Here is a 24308-nt window from a genome sequence, read left to right on the forward strand (position 1 = left end):
AAATCAGCTGAGTTTCTCAAAAGTAACTGAGCTTAGACTGATGAAAAGCTCAAAATGAGCTGAGTTTTTTCGAGCTCGAGCCCAAGGTTAAAATAAAGTTCGTTTAGTTATTGAGTCAAAGCTTGAGCTTTGTTGAGCTTGGTCTAGGTTTGTTTATAACCCTAGTTTTATGACGCGTTGCGTGGGGGAAATATTGATAAACTAAAACAAAACCGGAACCAAAACCGATCAAAACCCGAGCCGAAATCAATCGTAACCTGGTTAAGAAACCGATTTCAACCCGAAACAAAACTGATCATAAACTAGTTTTGACTTTTGTTGACCAAACCAAACCAATTTCAACTCAAACCAATTTTCAGTTTTAAACCGGCTTGTTCACCTCTAAACCTAAACCTAACTGACTATCGGTTGGCCATTAATGATCACACTTGACCATTAATTACCATAATTAAACATCATTAATCCAAATTAAGCATCATTTGACTATTCATATCTGATTGCTATGAACTTAACTGACCATATTTGCAGCCAAACAATTTCGGTCGGTAAATTTTCGACTTTCTTTTTTACCAAATTAATTTTTTTTAATTTATTATAACTACCGACCATATTTGCAAATGGAACACTTTTGGTTGTTACATTTGCTATCGATTAACAACCAAAAAAAGTTGGTTGCTAATTTTGCGAACTACATTTGTTTGGGTCGCTAATGTTACAACTGAACAATTCCGGTTGGTAAAGTTGTGGCTGTTTTTGCAACCAAATTATTTATGTTTTTATTTATTTCCAGTTTCTTAATACTACTGACCACATTTGTAACCGAAACAATTTTGGCCGCTAATTTCGCAACCAGTTATTAATAGTTTTCAAAAGAAAGGTTTCTATGCTATTTGACATAGTTTAGTTTATCAAACAGTGAAATGGTAGCACTCTTTGGTAATGGTTTTATGCACTTCTTTTATATGTTGTGAATTCTTGTAGTCTTACTTAGTTACTTTAAATATTTGGTATTTCCCAGTGTATTATGTGCTAAGAAGGGTGTTTAAAGATGAACAATTTATATTTTCGTTTCATGGTATCATCATAGCTTGCTGAAGATCGATCGAATTACATCTCTTGGGACAACACTTCAGAGTTAAAGTACTTTGTAGAGTTGAGTAACATTTGGCACAACAATGTAATGCATAAAGCCATACAATCTATTCAAAGAGTAGGAACTAAAATTCTCAACAAGTAACATAAACAGAAGAACTTAATACATTTTGATTCTTCTTTTAAGTTCTTATAAAATGTCTGTTTTGAGTCTTGCCACTAATATGTTCAATGACAGCAAAACCTTAAAGTTCACTTGTTTGCCTTTTAGGTGATATTCATAGTTTTATGTAATAATTTTTGTAATTAATCAGTAAACGTTTTAAACTATTAAACAAAAACAACTTCAAATTTTCTTGAAGTAGTATCTATTTTATAAATATTATTAAAACATTAAATAAAGTTTATAGTGATCAATATTTATTTCATTAGACTGAGTTTATACTTGGAACTAGATAAATTTAACAAGATTGATTAAAATGAGTTTCATCAAACATATTCATGTAAGTGAAAGCAAAGTTCATACAAAAATTAAACAAAACAAATAACAAATTGCTCAATTAAATCATTAAAAATCCAAATCAATAACACCTTAGTAACCATAAACAAAGCAATCAAAACCTCAAGGTACCGTCAATGCATAACAAAAACACAACTAAAAACTAATAACACCAAACAAAAACTAAAACTACACCACGCTCAACACGAAACCAGCTAAAGCAACAACATGAGCCATAACCGAAGCAGAAACCGCAACAGACAAACCAGAATCCTCGTAAGTACCCGCACCAAAAACCTGAGAAGGCGCCGGTGCCATACCGTAATACGGATTATAAGGTGCATCAGCAACAGATGGTGGAAATTGTCTCAGTTTCCTCACGTTTAACATCATCTTCTCTCCTTTATAACAACGTTCCATGTTCCCACTAATGAAATAAACCGTGCCAACTTTGTCAAGAGTAACTAAGGTGTTCCCGTCGTTAAAGTACGATATCGGATGAGTAGAATCACAGTGGTAGAAGCCATACTTGTCAACCAGAACAACAGAATCAATATTGTAATGGAACCCTATAACACAAAGATCAAAACAGTTAAACAAATTAGTGATCAATAGCATATATTAATAATACATTAAAATAACCAGAATAATAATATTATGATATAAATAATAAGAAGCGTTTTACTTAATAAAAAAACAAAAACGTAAAATCCATTGACTTAATCCAAAGTTGATTACTAAATGTAAAACATACATAACTTGAAAATAACTAATATAATAAACATGTTATAACACATTTGATAATAAAACTTATGTCTTTGTCACAACCAACATTTGTGATGATGATGATGATGATGATGATGATGATGATGATGATGATGATGATGATGATGATGATGATGATGATGATGATGATGATGATGATGATGATGATGATGATGATGATGAAAAATGCTTTATTTAATTAATAAGAAAACAAAACATAAAAACCATTAACTCTAAACAATTACTATGTTGATGATAAGTTGATAATAATGTAATCAACATTTTATAATTCATTTGATAATAATAATCATCTATATGTCACAACATAACAATTGTAACACATAGATAATGAAAATAATAATAATAATAATAATAACAATCTTATTAATAATAATAATATTAATAATAATAACAATAATAATAGTAATAATAATAATAATAATAACAACAATAAAGAGAGTGAAACTAACGGAGAGAATCGCCAATGTAAAACCGCCGTCGTGAAGCCCACGTGGTGTAGAGTTCAGTTTCATTAGTAGCCGGAATCCGCCAGCCCACGGTGTCTCCAACTTGGTATTCTTTTGCAACGGCGGTGACAGTAACAAATGCTAAAACAAGAAGAGCTAAACAAGTGAAAGAAGACATTATTATTATTATTATTATTATTATGATTATACTTGTGTAATTTGCAAGTGCAAGAGGTTGTAATATTAAAGGTTAATTATAGTGATTGTGAAAAACGGTTTAGATGGTGATAATGATATGATGGTGGTTATATATAATAAGAGATTGTAGGGTTTTGGAGGGAGATAATGGTGCATGGGTTTGAACGTGAGAACGTGAAGAGACTCGTACCGGATTAAGGTTTTGACTTTTGACTGTCGATATGTAAAAACGGTTGAGTTTTAGAATTTTTTGTATTATTAAAAATAAGTACAAAACATGTTTATGCTAAGTTGATCCTAAGACCATACGTACTCGAGTACATGAGCTTTGTTGTGAGGCAAAACGAGGCACAGACTGCCCCGGCCCTTCCTCTTTGTTTTGGCCGGGCTCGTTGCTTTTACGCCTGTTATTTTTACAACGGAGGTGGGAATGGTTGGTCAATCAAAAGTTTTTCATTTTTTACTTATATTTTTATGTATATTAAAATATTAAAAGTATAATAATTATGTAATGATTGAACGGGTGTTACAGAACATTTTACAACCACGACACTTTTTACAAAACTAACGTCATATGTCGCACACGTCTGGTTATGCTTCTAATAAGACATGCATAGTTGATATATATATATTGTCATTATTATCTATGAAATAATACTTTTTTAGTCAATTTAGTTTTTATTGTGTTTTTGAAAATTAGAAGAAAATATGTAATGAATTCCGTAAGATTTAAATAATAATATTCGTTAATAGTTACAAATTAAATTTATGAAAAGTTCAAAAATCACCACGATAACAGTAGAACACACGTCCTGGTTGAATGCTGAATTAGTGGATGAACACAAACTAATGATAGGAATTAAATGTAAACAAGTAACAATGAAAATAACGAAGACCATATATACATAGCCAAGCATACGATGTGACAATATATTATAATTAATTAGTAGCACAAAGAACAATAATTGAACTATGCAATACTTAATTTTAATTAATGTTTATAGAATTAAAAAGCAAACTATGACAGTTGTATAATACGCCACAAATTTGGTACGTATAACACATTTGCAACGGAATAATTATACCATTGATTAACAAATTAATTTGATACCATGCAACAAATTTGGTACTAGCCTTTCGTTTTGATATTGACATTGAGTTTGATATTGAAGAAAAAAATTGTTCCTCATCTTCATTTTTGATACTTAAGAACAAAGTTGATCCCGATCTACTAGAACACGGTAAAGCAGGTTTGTAGCAACTCCAGTTAGGGACGTTGCCCTTAAAACCCCGCTACCAGAATCGCTGCTCCCCCCTGAATATATACTCGCTTTGCAGTGAGCATTGCCCCTTGAACTTCGAGGTGACTTTTATGCTTAAAATCATATCATTCTCGCATAACTACACTTCTCAAAACGTGTTTGACGTTTGAACACGATTTCTCATTTTTATCAATAATAAATGCTAAATTACACAAGCTAGATAATACTAAAATCATCAACATTTATTAGCAACTAGATTATGATTATAGGTGGACTCTGAGGATATTTATCAAGAGAAGGATGTTTTTCTAGTGGATACAGGTACGTTCAATGGCCATAGAGAAGTTCTATATAGTTTGGTTTCTCTACCATAGAACTAAAGCATCATAAAATACCAGAACTAAAACACTATAGAACGATAGAATTATAACACCATAGAACGATATTTGTCATCCCTAAAACTTGGAAATCAATGTAGACCACAATCGTCACTCAAATTTACTTGAAATCAATATATAAAACGAACAAAATATGGCACATCGACTTACCATGATACTATAGACCACATCTTACCCAATACACCATGATCTTTTCGAATAATTAATCGATAATCTCTACCAACTTGTTCGAATAATTATCGAGGAGTGGAAAGCGCGAATGAAATCTTGAAGAATCGTGGAATGTTTAAGGAAAATTGGTTTTAAATAATCCTAATTATGGCCTATTGGTAAATATTCATCCCAACTTTACACTTGCATGTTGGCAGTACCAACTACATGTGCATTTGTTTTTAACGGGCCGCGACTAACGGATGTTAACTCCGTTAGTCTTTATCTGACGTGACCATCCCAGTTGGCAAAAACTTGATTACGTGGAACGCGACGTGGCGGCTGACTGTGTATTATTATTATTCTTCTTCTTCTTCTTCTTGGTCCAGTACCCCACCACCACCCCTCGTTTCCCGGCGAGCCACCACCACCACCCCTCGTTTCCCGGCCCCAGCAACTATTGCCCTAAAACCATCACAATCGGCCACCACCACCCATACCCAGTTTCCGAGCACCCTAATTCAACCTTCACGGAGCCCTAATCAGATTTCAAAGACCGAAGTTCAACCTTCACAAGGCTGTAGTCAGATTTTGAAGACCCAATTCAATGTTCATAAGCCCTAATCTGATTTTGAAGCTCCAAATCATAAACACCCAAATCTCCATGTTTTGGTCACCAAACCCTAACCGGACGATTTTGAAGCTCTAAATCATAAACAACCATAACCGGACGATTTTGAAGCTCTAAATCATAAACAACCAAACCCTTGTTGCAGGGTTGGATTTTCCCGACAATTTCTCTACCGGAGATGGGGATTGGTGGTATACAAGTTAAGTTTTTATGGTACAACTCTTGTGGTGCGATAAGAGAGGTTGATGGTGGCAGGTGGTGCGATGGCGGTGGTCAGTGCAAATGGCGGTGACAGGTGGGGTGGATGAAGATGAAGAGAGATAGAGAGGGGGGGAGTGAATCTCTCTATATATACATATATTTTAAATACACAGTCAGCCGCCACGTAGACGTCCACGTAATCTGATTTTTGACAGCTGGGATCGCCACGTCAGACAAAGACTAACGGAGTTAACATCCGTTAGTCCCGGCCCGTTAAAAACAAACGCATAAGTAGTTGGTACTGCCAGCAGGCAAGTGTAAAGTTGGAATGGATATTTACCAATAGGCCATAGTTTGGATTATTTAAAACCAATTTTCCAATATTTAAAAAGAAACGGCTATACTTTTTGTTTTAAATAAAAACACAATTGACAAGATTACCCCTTTAACAACTAATTGGAAGGTTAATATTAAAAGTCTACATATAGTCATATACATTGTTATTAATCAATCAATCAATCCATCTTCTCACCTTTCTTAAACTAAATAGCTTTAATTGATAACCTTACTCCTAAGTATAGTACTTCAAGTATTTTCTTCTATAATTTGTTACGATATCAGTTCGTTTCTCGTTGCAACGTATTGGGATGTATAAAATCGCAAAGTGAATTACATATTTGCATGTTCATGTAATTTCGCAAGTTGTTTATATGTACCACAACCGCCGCACCGATCACCGCCACCTCCATGACAAATGTTTCACAACTTTACAGGCAGGTGTTATTGTAGTGCACTCTTTTACGCTTTGCTGCTAAAGTCGATGAACAAAAAGATCACACCTTTATTGTCCATTTTATTTTTGTAAAAGTTATATTTTGTTAGTGAATGGGTCCATACAAACTCACACGTAAAGGTGACACACGTAAAGGAGATATATTAACCATTAAAAACAGTAAAATAGTCACACGTACCATCAATATTAAATGTGAATGTGACCCACGCAAATTCAAACACTCACAAATTAGAATAACCGTCAAAGAAAAGCAAGATACAAATTTTGCAGCAATGCAGATTCCATTATCGGTGTATTAATTTGTTGAAAAGTACCAAGTGCTTCATAAACCATGAGTGTGAAAGGGTGTGCATGGGGCTTAGTGCTACAACATATAATTAGTTTTATAACTATTATTAAACATACAACATATAACTAGGAAGCGTTTTCTTAACATACCGTAATCATAATTCTAAATCTATATTATTGATCACAATGGAATCAAACTCCTACCTCATGGGAGGAACATCGTTTTTACACGGCTTGATACCATTAGGCTAAAGGTCTTTTGGTGGTTGATACCATTAGGAACATCGTTTTTACACGGCTTGATACCATTCGTATCGCATACAAGAGTATGTAGGAGTTGATTGATCTTTTGTGGCCAATTTTGGTTCTACTTCTATCCTTTAAATTTAAACACATGTTTCGTAACTTCATGTCTGTTGATTGATCTCCTAGGGCTCCACTCGTAGGACATGTATCTTCTTAGGGAAAATATCTTAAATAGGCTTTTCGGAAAAAAAAAATCCAAAATAGCCATGAAATTTTCACTTTTCAAAACTAGTCGATGAAGAAAATAGGTCAATAGCATTGAGACATATGGTTAGGCTCCTTTAGACACCATTTGGGTTGGCATGGAACACCATGGAAGGGTGACGTGTTTGACCTTTTTCTAACACGTCTCCAGAATAAGCTACATACTAGACTGTAGCCGACTCTGCTTATAAGACGATGATATTCTGGCACTCTAGAGCTAAGCACAACGCCCTATCCAACCTAAAAAGACATGCATTCAACAAACGTCCTTTGAGCCTAAACGCCGATATACTTAGGCCCCCTTTGAGACTAGAAGCCGATAACTACGCACCTTTGGAGCTAAGCACTATGTCCCTACTACTTTTCATGATTTTCAACGAACGTGTGGTGATAGAGAAGGTAATGATGGTTTAAGACTAATTACCATAGTGGTTCTCATTAGATTAAGCTTTCTGAACACATATATTGTTTGGTTACAATGTTACGTACACCCGGTAAATTAATACATCATTGACAACTTCATATCTTTGTCACATGTTTTAGTTTGGGAAATCATATTTAATGTTTTTGAGCAGGTGGTAACATATTTCTCCGAACATCATCATATCGGTTGTGAAAACATTCCTTACATACGATGCTGTACGTTTTCGACATCAAGCTAGGGACCTCGAATCGAATCTATGCCATATGTAGCATGATAGTGACACGTGTGTATTTTGTAATTACTTTTTCTGGTAGGAGGATCTACGTACTAATTAATATGTATTTAAAGGGGAAATTATTACTTATTAGTGTTTTGAGGACAATAGTTAACAATTACCATACAATAATTAAATGGATCAAACAACTAGTTCTTAAACAATCTCACTTACTAGGTAGCGGAAATCATTAGTAAGAAACCGAGATTTTGGATCTTGTGGGTGTTGATTATTACTGGAATAGGAAAGAAAGAGAGAGTTGGTGAGTTGTTAATAAGATTTTGCAATATGTTGTTTCTAGTATGTGCATACTTTACCTTATAATATAGGTGTACATGGTCTTGGTCAAAACATACATTAACGAAATCGTAAGCTAGCAAATTTGCATGGTGAATAGTTCTAAATAATATAAAAGACTAATAAACAAAACATGGCTTAACAATATATATAAGCTAAACATATCATACGTACTGTACGATTTGTTTAGCTTATCATATAGACTAATTAAACACATGCTTTTATAATCAATTCGATCCCCCGATTGGATAAGGGGAAAACGCTTACGAAAAAAGATCGCTTGGATTTAAGAAAAGTTTACTTGGATTTATCCATGGTTTGGTTAGTTAATTTCTTATTTCTAAAATCATGTTTCAGCCAGACTTATAACTAGAATAAATAAATAAGATTTGGTTTTATAAACGTACACCACCTTGTATGAGCTCTCATATGACTTATATGATCATTTTCACGTGTCGTACAATCCTATATATGATATTACAACATTGTACGACCGTGTACCAGGTAAGTAGTGCCTCATTAGTGTGACACTAATGTTTCATTATACAAGTTAACATTATTATTATAGCAACTTTATTTTCTTAAAACAGTCTAGCTAATCACATATATAAACAATCCCTGGCTCAAAACTCGGGCTTGTTAATATTATTCGAATCATCCAACGTCTGGTCTGACATGGATCCTAGAAAATTTTCTGAATCCGCCACCATCCACGACGGATACATCCACTTATCCGTCGTGTCCACCATAAACTCTTCTGAAAACGACGACTCACACCACCCATCTAAACTGGGAAGCTTAATGATTTCACATAAATATTATTGCAAACATTATCCGGAGACTTAATAGACTCACCATTTAATATCAACGGAGGCACCATATTATTTTCTGGCAAGATAAACTCTTGCATGGCGGCCGCTTTAGCGACCGCTTCTTGAACATCACGTGGAGAACAAGAAGCCGGTCGAGGTAAACTGTCTTTAAGCTGCGGGAAGTTTAGAACAGCCGCGTTACCTTTGATAGATAACGCGGCAACATCATGAGCTCTAGCCGCCATCTCGGGTGTTGGAAAACTGCCTAACCAAATACGTGTTTTTTGTCTAGGTTGTCGAATCTCGGACACCCATTTGCCCCATCTACGCCTTCGGACTCCTCGGTACACTGAGTGCTTAATGTCACTTGCATGGTCTTGTGGATGTGATCTTTTGTTGATCTTAGGAGACGCGGGTGCGGCGGGGGAGGAGGAAGAAGAAGAAGAAAGATCGGTGGGTGCCATTGATGTTTGTCCGTTAAGGAGGCTTAAAACAAAGGTTATATGTAGGCTCTTAAGTAGTAGTAGAAAAGTGTTGCATGATTGTACGTAATGTTCACTAATTTAGTGTTGTGGTAAGTAGTGGTGCCCTTTCTCCTAGCTTCTTGAGAGTATCGTTTGAATATATTTATGGAAAATGATATAAAATGATAGTAAATTTAAGAGTATTAGACTAGGGCTCCGTTGGCTGATGTGGCGGGCGCCGTTGGACGTCGAACACAGCCGTGGGGTGCGGTCCAACCAAGGGCGCCGAAGGTTGGGTGGTTCCAACGGCCGGCGCGGTTGATGGTGAATGTGGGTCCCCCTCTCACACACACATACATACATATGCATATATATATATATATATATATATATATAGGGGCGCCTTTGAGGGCATTAAACCATAGCGAGGCGGGCTTCGATGCCCCCTGTTGCTTACGTGGCGGTGACGTGTCACGGTGGAGTGGCTTCGAAGCCCCTCACCATAGTGACTAGTCTTATAAGGTGTGATTGATTTATTTTAAGAACCGCTTAAAGTTTTAAGAGCTCGAAAGAACTCAACGTAACAACTTTTTTTTTTGAAATTTTTTTACACATGTGTAATACGTAAGTGTAAGTAATGTACAAAAAATTACCGTAATTTTTTATACACCGAATCGACTTTTTACACACGTGTAATTAAAGTTTAAACTTATGTAATCAACAAAAATCTTTATTCTCTCTTGTAACAACTCGGACTTTTTGAATTAATATTTTATTTAATTTAATATAATATATATAAGCTACTTTGAAACATATACGTCTTTTAACCCTACACTAAACTTTTACCCCTAAATGTTCCCCTCCCTAATCTACAAGGACTAAACTGCAATATCTGTTAATTATAACCATCCAACCCATATACCCATCAATCAACCTGGATATCCATAACCCAAACCCGCGACCCATTTAACCAGATCGTATCTTGCACCTCAATTCTCGCCACAAGTATGGAAATTGAATCAAAACGCGTATTAATCATTCCTTTTCTGGCTTACCGACACTCTAAACATGGCTAATTAATCAATTCTTATTCGCGTTTCTATCTTTAACCAAACCGACAAATCGTGTAACCCTTATACACGAAATTGATCATAATATTTCAATTAATTATGCGTAGATCATCCATATACCAGCGCCTAACAAGCGCCTACAAGCAATTATATTATCATTATCGTTTTGTACCAGTTCTTGATCGAAATAGGGCCGGCCACTGTAACGTCAGTTTAACCCTCTTCCGATCGTCGATAGAGGTAATTAAATATATGGTTATGATCGCGAGAACATGTAGATCAAAAGCCCTAAGTTGTTTTGATTAATTATACACGGATTCAATCAATTGAAATTGTTAGGGTTTGTTCTTGATTTTTGTTTAAATAGGTTTTGTTTATAATTAATCAAATCGGATCCTTGTTGCATATTGTTGGTGAGCCCAGCTGGTAAATACCCTTGGTTATTAGGGCAGAGGTCACGAGTTAGACCCCTACTCCCGATATTTTAGTGTTTTTTTTAGATTTATCTTTTTAAACCATTTTATTAAATATAATAATTATCATTATTATTAAATAAATTATCTTATTAAAAACCGACTATACTACTTATGTTTCTCGTCCGTGTATGAACGTATATGTGTATTTAGTTATACGTATATGTAATACCACGTAAACAAATATTTTTGATTATATATGTATGTGTGTGTGTGTGTGTTTTTGTGTATATAAGTAAGTATATTATAAGTATATTTCTACTAATAATATTATATTACGCTATTTTATTAAAACCTGACACTTTGATTCACGTTTCATTTTCATTTAACGTCTTTATAAACTTGTTATATTTATCATATATTTATATATATATATATATTATCTAATAAATGTAATAAATAGATGTTCCTTAAAAGTTTTAAACAAAATATTTATTTAAATCTTACTACATAATATTTATTTATCTACACATTATTATAATTACTTTATTTATTTAAATATTATTATTTTATAAGAATATTTTATATCTTAGTTGTTTAAGTTATTTAAGTAATTAAGTATATACTTTATCAAGAATAATTAATAGTGGTTTTTATAAATAATGAAACTAATAGCATTATATAGACAAATGATAACAATAATCACAATTTCACAATAACATTAACCGTAGAGATCGATCAACCGTTCAATAAACATTCTAATCCCAAACATAACTTAACCACATCGAAATCTTAACTCATTATACATGTTATATCGTTTATAATTGAACTCATGATATTATTATATTTAAACTAGGAATCCTCGACGGTAAATCCCGAATGGTTCAATCATTCTCACATCCTCACTCGTATTTTTGTGCACCTACTCAGGTGAGTAATCACTCACCTATTTTACTTGTTTTCAAACGTTTTGGGGACACTTGCGTACCATTTATCTTATTATTTCTCAAACGCAAGCTGTGATCTTTGTGTTGTGTAATTGAATGATTGTCTGTACTTGCTATTTGCTTACTTGCTTATTTGAATCGCATTCGGAGAGGTCCAACATAATCTCATTATAGTATGATCATACGACCGTCGTAGTGGCCGGAGCCCGATCGCATTGGCAATGGTTTCACCGACACCTCATTTTTTGGTAACCAATGCCCATTCGCATGACAACGGTTTAGCCCTTTCTTTATGGTTGATTGTTTATGTATGTGCTATGGTTTAATTGTTTATACTCACAGATAACAGTTTTGCCTATTTTTATTCACTTATATCATTATATATGATACCATTTTTGTTTGTGTCAAAACTGGTGATCTACCCACTTAACATGTGTTGTTGACAAATATATATTTTGTACGCATTTGCAGGTTATAGATTTGGATTGCTTATCTAACTGAAGCTCATATAGAGATGACTTTAGGATAAAACATATACAAGAATAGTTGGTTTTGTATTTGTAGTTTTCTTTATTTTTGTTGTACATGAATGTTGTTTGATAATAAATAAATTAATTAGATATTGTCGCTTTACAATTTCATGATAGTAACCTTGTGAGCTGTGACAATCAGTTCACGCCCTGGCATTTCCGTCATAGGTTGGGGTGTGACAGATTGGTATCAGAGCGGACAATATTGGTGGTGCGAGGGGCCGGATGTTACAGTTGGTATCAAAGCCACTCTTGTGCCGTTCGGGATGTTGGGACACGCCTTATCGAGGACGATGAGTCCAAAGGGGGGTTGTCTGTAACACTCTTGGCAAACATAACATTGTCCCACTCTTAGGCTATCCCACATCGGCCATGGACAAGAGAGATCACTGGTTCATAAGTAATATCCTGCCTCTTCAATCACCAACGCGTTTTGGGCAACCAAAAACAAATCCGTGAGCTTTTCGTGGGTAGAGCGGACAATATTGGTGGTGCAAGGGGCCAGATGTTACATCTCTCATGATTCATTTGTTAATCAAAGTTAATCTCAACCACATATTCTAACTTATTTAATTAAATGTGTAGTTTAAAATTGAGTTCTTAAATTTCTTACAACTCATCAAGTTCTTAAAATATTCCTCCCCTTTTCATCAAGTTCTTATATATATATATGGTGAGGTTACTGTACAATTATTGTTTAACGTATAGGTACGCGAGACGCTCAAAGACAAAAACAAAAACGCTCAAAGGAAAAAATTTCTAAAACGCTCAGCCAATAACTAAAACGCTCAAAAACGATTTTCGTAAAAAAAAGTAAAAATATGATCGATTAACAATCCAAAACTTTTTTTCGGTGAACCAATGATTAATTGGATATGTATTATTCCAAGATGTTGGGATGTGATTTCATGGATCGATTTCGTAAATATAGGGTATTCACGTACCTACTGTACGTTAGTGTATTATTGTATTCCATATTTTTCTCTCTCGATTATATATATATATGATGTGTTAAGAAAAAAGTAATATTAAGTTTTTTATATTTTATATAGCGTACAAACAACATCTCAAAACGTATTGGGTGTTGTATCATACGGGTAGTAAACCGCTACAATATTAGATTCACATTAATTATACATTAGATTGTTTGTGCGAGAGAAGACCCTGCTTTTATTATATATATTTCATTCATACAATATTTTTGAATATTAGACAACACAAAGTAATAATTCATTTTATTATCATATGTTAATTAAACAAGACATATGAATGGCAATGATCGAATTCATTCCTTTATCCATTTCATTCCTTCTCTCATTCTATTCTCTCTTTATTTCATTATCTCTAATCAGACAGACCCTTAGTGATTGCATTTTTATTAAATTCCAATTCATTTAATAAGTTACCAACCAAACAAGTCATAAGTTTTCACTGGAATAAAATAAACTTCTTCAAATTCCAATTCCAATTCATTTGAAGCTTTCCAATTCCTACACAAAAATTCTATAAATCAAAAGACCCCTAAGTTTCAGGGTCGGCCCAATAGGCTTAAGGACTAAAGTTAGGACTTTAAGCCTCCATTTAAAATAATTTATATTTGGAATATATATTATTTGTTCCCTGTTTCTTGTTGCACTTCGTTGGTTAGTCTGTTGATAGAGTTGTTGTGTTGCCAGCATGCTCATCTGTGTTCGAGTCCCTGCAGCTGCTTGCCTTTTCTTTAATTGCAATTGGATATCCTTCTGCTTAGGAGGGGAACATGCATCTGATTCTAATAGAATCCTCTTGATGATTCTAATAGTAATTTGAGTCCTCAAATATAAAAATATGTCACTTTTCATGAAGTTTGGTGCATTGAAGGTTTATAAAGAACCTTCATGTAAAAGAAACTAATATGTCTTAATTTTTAGACATATTCTTATTAGTTTGTTTTGTAGATCTTCCGTTGAATACCGATCTAAAAGTGGCCATAAATTAATTTGTTTATTGTGAAGATTTGTTTTTCAATGCCCCATTTATGCATTTCATTTTTATTTTTATTTTTATTTTTTTATGCCCTCTATCTAGTTTTTTGTCTAACACTTGTATACAAAATGTGTATTATTTTTTTGTTACTTACGATCATACCTAAGACATTTATGTATCAAAGGTTTCAAACATAACTGTAACGATTCCGACGAAACCAGGTATACCCTAACCGGTAGACTGTAGTTACGTCATATTTAATGTCGGGTACATGAATTACCATAGTAATTATACGAGAATACAGGGTTCACTGTATGGATTGCACGTGAATATATAATTCATCGTATTGAATATGCGATCAATCGATCGATAGTTATTGAAACCCTAACGAATCTAGGGTTCAATTATAGACGAGATATATGATATTTAGTGATGTTACGAAGTATTAAAGCTTCGGGATAAGTGGATTAAAGCACAGAAAAAGGATTTCGATTTAATAGTATGTCGGTACGTTAAACGAAACCTTTAATACCAAACCGAGCAAGAGACGATCGATCAAGCCGAAAAAAATGCACAATTATTAATACTATGATGTTTTAAGTTAATAAATGTCATGGTTTAAGTTTTTAAATCGGTTTTATATATATTTCATTTTTTAAGCCGAAAAACGACCGTTTTAGCTTCGTTTTAAGCCGAATTAAACGTTTAACCGAAAAACGAACTGAACCAGATTATCCAAAACATTATCCGGATTACGATAATCCAAATATGTGGCTTAAAATGAAGTTGTGGGTCCCACCCCACCCATCCAAAATTCCGATCGGACCTTAAGTCCACAATCCCATTTTTATTTTCTTTTTCTCATCATCCATTCAACAATCCTTCATCTCTCTCAACTTTAACATCCAAAAATCCGGAAATTGAGCAAGAAAACCGAGGTAAAAATCGTGTTATATACGTGTTCATCTTCGTTTCTTGAGTTTGTTTGCAAGAAAATGAGGTTTCAAAGATGAAAACCGATTCTTGCATGATCAAGTGATGTATACGGGTTATACAAGGGATCTTGGTCCAAGAAAGGAGTTAAACGAACCAAAACCGAATTTTTACGGTTTAAATCTTTGTTTTTGAATCATAACCGAAACCATGAAAGAAATGGCTTGATCGTGAGTGTAACTTGCTTGGTATTGTGGTATGTTGTTTGTAGGCTCTGTGTTTAGTGGTAGATAAGGCGTAAAGACGAGTTTGTAGCTTGTAGTGGCGGAAAACGAAAGGTATATTCGGTTTATGTCGGTGTATGTGTTTTTGGACAGATTGTTGGTCGTTTAGAGTTAGGTCATGAAATTTTACAGAGGTGTTAAACACATGAAAATATGAGTTCTGTGAATTTTTGGTAATTTTTGGATAAAGGATGAATATTTGGTGAAATTATAGCTCGGTTTTAGTAAAAATGGCATGTAAAAGAAGATTTTGGTTCTGGAAAAATTACAGGGGACTATGTGGATGGCAGGGGACATCCAGGAAAAATTTGGGATTTTTCTAAGATCGTTTGGTATTTACGACATATTTAGTGTTTAAATGGTGTTTAAAAATAGATAAATAAATTTTAAATATAAGAATTAATTCTGGAAATATTTTTATAAAATTCTCCACTGTTAAAAAGTGATTTGTGCAAAATTTCAAGATCCGAGAGTAATCGGATAATTATTTGTGCTAATTATCAAACTTTTAAAGTTAAAACGCGTAAACCGGTGAAGTTCGCTTAAGCGAGCTGAATGGTGTATAAAAACCCTAAAAATGAACTATTTTCATATAAATGAGTTAGACAAGTAAAAATAAATCATCCGAAAATAATTCGGATGATTTGAGTAATTTTAACCTATTTTAACAGTTTCCGGTACGCCAAAGACGGAAACGGGTCCCGAGGCCAATCGGGAGGTCTAAACCGAGCTATAATTTCACATCTTTAATTAAATCATCAGTCAACCACTATTTTCGGGTCGTGTGTGACCAAACTCATTTTTGAAACATAAAAACGGATAACCGTGCTAGGCACGCAAAACGAGAAAAACGACTAATAGTAGTTGTGACCATGGAACTCTAAACGACATCACAATCTGAGTCCGGAGAAGTGTTTCTGGGTTAACCTTGCCCCCAGAACGGGTACAGTGCTGGGTTAACAGTGTCCCCAGATGTACCAGTCGATACGGTTAAAAGATTATATAAACAATAAGTGTATAATAACGATCTTAGGGATCATATTACAGATTGGACGCGTTAATTGATAATGATTGTTGTTACCTGCTTGCATGTGCTAAGGTGAGTTTCACGAGCCCCTTTTTCTGAATTGTTTTCAAATATTTTCCCGGGGCGGAAGCATGTTTCTATTAAAATGTTTAAGTACATACTGAACGCATGGACTTGCGTGTGTTTATAAATATTTGATTGTACGGGAATCGTACGGAATGGGTACAGGACTGGGTTAACAGTGTCCCCAGATGTCTTTGGAAGTGTTTCCGGGTTAACATTGCCCCCGGAGTGAGTACAGTACTGGGTTAACAGTGTCCCCAGATAATATTATATTATGATATGGATTTATCATGGTTTACTAAAATTGTGAAACTCACCAACTATTCGTAGTTGACCCGTTTTCTCACATGCTTTTCAGGTACAATTAAGATGAAGTGATTGCTTACGTGCTAAGTGCTTGATGTGTGTAAGATTTGCGTGCGGGATGTTAGGAAACATTATAACAGATAGAATTATGTATCATATTGTATGATGTGTGTATCACCTAAACGGTAATGAAATACGAGATAATGAAATTTTGAAGTATATTAATGCATTCAGTTTTCTTTATAAACAATGTGGTTGATATCAGAGGTGTCTGTCGCATCCCGTTTACGTTTCCGCTGCGGTTACGGGGTGTTACAGAACTTGGTATCAGAGCCATTGGTTATAAAAGAATTAGGATGTCTTTAAAAGATACCTAAAATATAACCAGTAGCTTAAGTATTATAGGATCTGAATATCAACTAATAATTTATAGTGACGAGGTCTGGATGAACTTGGATGGACAAGTGAGTTGTTATGGTCCGGAACATAATAACAGACTTGTCCGCACGAGGGAATTCAGGGGAAGTCACGGGGTACATTAATAGGTAAAAATGGCAACATATGTGTAAAGTATATAATATTATTTATACGTGCTAATGTGTATATATATATATGTACATATCTTGTGGGTACATGTATTGAGAAATGGGACCCGGATAAGGAACCGGGGGATGAAATAATAAAAGTACCAAGGATGCTGAAATTTCTAAGAGCATCGGTTGATGATGAGTCTGACTTATCGGGTCATAGTTATGATAGTACCAAGTTAGATATCCCGTTTGACACTAACCAGAAATATCTAGTAACCGTCACTCCCAACCAAAGTTGATAAGTTCCTTACCCTACCAACACCGGTACCGTATATCCTAATAACCCCCTATGTTCACCCGAACCACGACCCTCATGTACGGACGAACCTGTACCTGAACCCGTTCTTATTCCATCAAAAAAAAAAAATTGATAATAAATGAGCAGATAAGGATATATATATTTCTATATATATATATGTGTTTCTCACTCTCAAGCATATGAGTCATACCACCTCCAGATCGAGAATCACCGATTTTAGCGAACCTAGAACGTCTGAGGACATTGACTGAGCAAGTGATAGAGTTTTCCATAATAGTAATTGATAATATTTGAGGGCAAACCATGTTGCACAATTACCTTGAACCTTGCAACTCCCTATGTTATCCTTACATCCGTTAGATGCCTATACCCATGTATACTCGAATAGAATGATTACCTATACACAAAGAGGTGTTGGAATCATTATAGCATAATTGGTTATTCGTTCGTAGGTGGTATACCGCGTATACCGGAAATACGAATAGACACGGATATTATAACTCCGTGGTACGTAATCGTTTGGTGCTCACGGTGAGCATGTATCGGTTATGCTGACATGCAGAAGGATATTGAAATCAAGTATATTAAACATTAACCTTGTTGAGAAATATCTATATGTCGGTTGATGACAAGGTTTATGAAACATATTTGAACGTTAACCGACTTCAGGTTAAGTCCATGTGAGATCATATTTGTGGGACATATATATACTAGATACTGGTATGTGTAATATATATGATAATATTTGGTGTGTATGTATACCAGTTGTTATGATTGAGCTGGTAACGAGTTAAACGGTGAGATTAATATTGATTACTGCGTACGGGATGAGTACGGCAGAATGACATAAAAAGAGTAACTTCAATGATGGAGATTGATATGATTCGGTTGATTGCTCAAAGATAGCAGGTGATGATACCGAATGTCGTATCACAGATCACTGCTAGTGTTGATGCAAATGTGATCGCAGACTTATAGATCGAGCAATCACATGATTATGAATATTTCAATTCTTAGTGTTATTACTAAGAGTGATAATGTTCCACCGGATACTATTGTGACTACAAGTATTAGTTATAAACTAAACATGAATAGTAGTCGTAATGAATTAGATCCGGTATGAAGGATATGTTGTTGTTTGTGGTAAGGAAATTATTAATAGGGTACTGATGGTAAAGGGAGGAATAGATTAACGAGTAGATAGAAAAGATCGAAATGATTAAGGATATTGGTAAGAGACTAGAACATTGTGTAGTGAAATATGCTACAGAGATGTTGGTAGATTATGTTGTATCGTGATGGAACACGATGGTACAAAATTATAGTTAGAAAATTATTGCTCAGAGGACATGGTCGGAATTTAAAATTCTTGTGCTAGAGCACTTTTATTCGAGTAATTAAGTTCAGAGATTGGGAACTGAGCTATGAAAAATAGAAATGTTGCGTGCTGATTACTTAGAACACGCTAATAGTTTGAAGGAATTGTCATGTCTGGTAACATGGCTAATTACCCCTGAAACTAAGCGAAGTGAGCGCTATATTGGGGACTAACTCCATCGATAAGGAGTATAGTCAATCCGGTAAAATATACAACCTTTGGAAGGGTTGTGTCACAAGCCAGCATCGATATACTTAACTCTATGGGAAGCGGACTGGAAGGACGTTAGGTGAGACGTCGGGTGTTAAAGAAGAGAAGTGATAAAGGCATAGTGCAAGATAGGCCTTTGAATAAGTAGGTAAGTCCTACAACCCAGAACTTTACTAAGACTAGTTCTGGTGTGAAAACATGAACTGCATAAAGGGGTTCTTCCCTAAATGTGGAAAATATGGTTATCGGCAGGAAGAAGAATGTCGAGTGATAGTAGGCTACAGGTGTAGTAAAGATGGACGTAATGCCACAATTGTAGAACCAAGTGAAGCCATGTGAACCGACAACCCCAACCCATTCGTGTACAACCACTCCGAACCCAACAACTTCAATAACAATCCATCCAAAGAAATTAAATTATGCCAAACAGTTGTACTTGCTATTAATGTGGTAGTACAGAACGTTTCAAGAGAAATTGCCCAAAGTTGAACCAAGGTGTTGTTGGAAGATGAACCTCATGACAAGCATCAACCCCTGATCAAGCAAGGAGCCGTGCTTTTGGGAGTAATTCAAATAAAACAAGTCATGATCCAAAAGTGGTATTAAGTACGTTGTAGTTTTAAATCAATAGACTTCAGCGATATTTTTACGGTCGTCGATAGAAGTTAGCTCCTGTTAACCTCCTATCATTTGGAAAGATACCGATTAGTGAAACTATAGAACCCTATACTGTAGAATCGCTAACGGTAAACCCCTAATGGTTAACTAAATTGTTCGGAATTGTCCTACTATTCTGAACGATTAACCTTTCCTTATTGACCTACGACCAGTAAAGTTAAGAAGTTTGACGTAATAGTTAACATGGACTGGCTAACTCGACATGAAGCTGAAATCAATTATGAAAAGAAGATGATTAGAAGCTCTCCTTCGGACGATGAAGCGATTAGATAAAGAGAAAAGTGTACGGTATTATGTTACCACTCTAATCTCATTTTGAGATGTTATAGTATTTACGACAAGAAGACGTGGTGTATTTAACAAACACGATTGCCAAAGTATTTAAAAGAAAACATACAGAAGATATCCCGGTGGTACGCAAATTTCCACAAGTTTTCCCAGAAGAAATTCCTGGATTACCGCCAACCCGACATGTCAAATTCGGAATCAATTTAATACCTCAAGCTGGCCCTGTTGCTAAAGCATCTTACCGACTTACACCAACTGAAATGCAAGAATTATTGGATAAGGTTTTATACGACCTAGTTAGTCACCATGGGGTGCACCAGTGTTATTTGGGAAATGAAGGACGGAAGTGTTAGGATATGTATTGATTAGGGAGAATTGAATAAAGTGACGATCAAGAGTAGGCACTCACTTCTTCGAAGTGAATGATCTGTTTAATCAACTGCAAGGGGCGATTTATTTTTAGAAAATTGATCTTAGATATAGTTATCACCAAATGAGAAATCCAAGAGGAGGACGTTGCAACAACAGTGTTTCGGACTCGCTACGGCCATTATGAATTTTTAGTTATGCCTTTCGGGCTAACAAATGCGCCGGCAGCATTCATGGAACTCATGAACCGAGTCTGTAAACTTTATTTTGACAAATTTGTCATAACATTCATTGATGATATTTTGATATATTCGCAACGTAAAGAAGAGCACGAACGACGGTTAAGGAAAAATGGTGGAAGTGTTAAAGCAAGAGGAGCTATACGCGAAGTTTTCGAAATATGATTTTGAATAAAGAAGGCATAATCCCTTGGTCATGTTGTAAAGCAACAAGGATTTCACAAAGATCCAAATAAGATAGAAACCATTAAAATTGTGCCAAGCGCCGATTTTAAGTCTCCCCGATGGAGACGATGGTTTTGTCGCGTGTTGTGACGCATCGCGTAAAGGGTTAGATGCGTGTTGACGCAGTATAATAAGGTTATAGCCTATGCTTCCCGACAATTAAAAGTACACGAGAAAAAAAAATTACACTACTCACGACTTAGAACTGGGAGCGGTTATCTTCGCACTTAAAATCTGGAGACATTATCTCTACGGTACGAAGTACACCATCTTCACCGATCATAAAAGTTTGCAGCACATATTCAATCAGAAAGAACGGAATATGAGGCAACGAAGATGGGTCGAGTTGTTAAACGATTATGACTGTGACATCCGTTATCACCCCGGCAAGGCTAACGTCGTAGCCGATGCCTTGAGTAGGAAAGATCGGGCTAAGCCATTGCGAGTGCGAGCACGGGGGATGATAGTCCAGTCGAACCTTTAGGACCTGATTCGAGTCGCTCAACGGGAGGCGTTGAAAGAGAAATAATTGGAAAAGGAGGGACTTTACGGCAATGAGAAGAATTTCGAACAGCGCGTGGACGAAATTCTCTACTTCAAAAATCGGGCTTGGATCCCGACCCTCCATGACCTTCGTGATTTAATCATGGACGAAGCGCATAGATCGAAATATTTCATACATCTGGGATCGGATTAGACTATTGATGATGCGAATATCTGAAAGGATCTTATTAATGGCTGAGTCGGAGAAAGATATGGATACGTATATTAGAGGATATTTGAGTTATGCGAGAGATAAGGCTGCACACCGAAAACCCTGGGGTACGCCGCAACGACAGAAAATTCGCCAATGATAGTGGGAATAAATTATCATGGATTTCGGGACGCAAATTCCCAAGATATATCAAAGGCATGAGGTAAATTGGGTAATCGCGGATTGATTAACCAATCCTCGCATTTCATCCCAAACCATGACAATTACCACAATGAATTCTTGCCCAAATTCCGGATGGTGAAATGGTATCTCGTCGTGGAGTACCATTTTCAATGATCTCAGATCGAAATAGTCATCCTACTTCCATTATTGGAAGGCGGGGAAGGAAGCATCGAGAGCTTGAAGCTTTCTATGGGTGAAGTAATTATCACCAATTTGTAAATTGAAAATGGGCGTCAATCAAGCCATAAGATTTGAATTGATTCGAGAAACAACCAATCGGATTTATAATATTTAAGATGAGTTGAAAGCATCGCGAGATTGGCAAAGGATTTATGCCAACATTCATTGGAAACCATTGTCATTGGAAAGAGGTGACAAGGCATTTTTAAGACATCACCTTAGAGAGGTGATATGAGGTTTGCCAAAACCGAAAATAGCTCTTTAATATATTGGGCCTCATGAGACTATCTCCATGATTGGTCACTTAGTTTATTGATTAAAGTATTCCAGGGGCTAAGTACTATACATGATGTTTTGCCACGTATACGGATTGAAAAGTGCCTTAGCGATGAGGCAACGAAAGTACTAGTAATAGAGGTACTCATAGAAGACATGCTTGATATCATAACTACTTCCGTAGAGATAGTAGACGGGAAAACTAAACAGTTTGGACATACCAAGCTTTATCGATTAAAATTAAGTGGAATTCACAGCGAGGACCAGATTATACCTGGTAACGCGAGGGTGAATTCTGAAGGAAAAACCCCCCACATTTCTCTCGGAAAGGGATAGTGAGCGTGTAAAATTTCGAGGACGAAATTTCTTAACGGGGGGAGAATGTAACGATTCCGACGAAACCAGGTATACCCTAACCGGTAGACTGTAGTTACGTCATATTTAATGTCGGGTACATGAATTACCATAGTAATTATACGAGAATACAGGGTTCACTGTATGGATTGCACGTGAATATATAATTCATCGTATTGAATATGCGATCAATCGATCGATAGTTATTGAAACCCTAACGAATCTAGGGTTCAATTATAGACGAGATATATGATATTTAGTGATGTTACGAAGTATTAAAGCTTCGGGATAAGTGGATTAAAGCACAGAAAAAGGATTTCGATTTAATAGTACGTCGGTACGTTAAACGAAACCTTTAAAACCAAACCGAGCAAGAGACGATCGATCAAGCCGAAAAAGATGCACAATTATTAATACTATGATGTTTTAAGTTAATAAATGTCATGGTTTAAGTTTTTAAATCGGTTTTATATATATTTCATTTTTTTAATCCGAAAAATGACCGTTTTAGCTTCGTTTTAAGCCGAATTAAACGTTTAACCGAAAATTAGTGAATTACCAACTAATTAAGAAGAGACACCAATGTACTAAAGATAACATTTTTTTTATCTTTTTTTTCATTGGTTCATCAAGTCAAATTTTATAAAAATGTTTATGTAACCTAACCTTTCTCCTGTATTTTCAATTACTTTTATTACTCATTTGGGACAAAGTGGAGTGGACCAAGACGTGTAGGGGTTGTTATTGTTGGTTTGTGCATGCAAAATTATTTGAACAGGCAGGAATAATAACTGTCGAAGCATGAAATGAATATGACCTGATCCATGACGATGTTTCCACGGATTTTTGAGATGAACGAACCACGTCTTGATCTTCTTCTTCAGCTGCTTGAGACCTGCAATGGTTTTTCGGGGGTGTGGAGGTGACTGCTAAGAAATCCTGAGGATCTCTTGTTTACAGACACAAAAAAGTGGTGGTGGCTCTTATTGAGCATGACCCCCTAATAAGGAGGTGGAGACCTCCTTATATAGAGAGCCTCATGGTCACCATCATGATACCCTAATGGGCCTAGCCCAGTTAGGGTTACCTCCACAAAACCCCCTCAGCCCAATAACATTGTATTAGTCCATGTAATAAAATAAGCCAAACATAATAGATTTAGGGTCGTAGAACCGGGTTTTAGTACCATACCCCTACAAGCCCCCCAAGTCCAGCGTTGCTCCTGGGCGCGCAAGCGTCTAGGTGGAGCGCTGGACTTTATA

General features: G+C 35.5%; 2 pseudogenes; both read right to left on the minus strand.

Annotated features, from left to right (window-relative positions):
* Positions 1-1780: 1780 nt before the first annotated feature.
* LOC143618437 (early nodulin-like protein 7 pseudogene) lies at positions 1781-3001 on the minus strand (annotated as a pseudogene).
* A 5871-nt stretch (positions 3002-8872) lies between these two features.
* On the minus strand, positions 8873-9525 carry LOC143618438 (dehydration-responsive element-binding protein 3 pseudogene; annotated as a pseudogene).
* Positions 9526-24308: the final 14783 nt, after the last annotated feature.

The sequence above is a fragment of the Bidens hawaiensis genome, unplaced genomic scaffold (assembly GCF_021521415.1).
Source record: "Bidens hawaiensis isolate Kalapana, Puna unplaced genomic scaffold, B.hawaiensis_p1.1 tig00075524_1, whole genome shotgun sequence".
Taxonomy (NCBI): Eukaryota; Viridiplantae; Streptophyta; class Magnoliopsida; order Asterales; family Asteraceae; genus Bidens; species Bidens hawaiensis.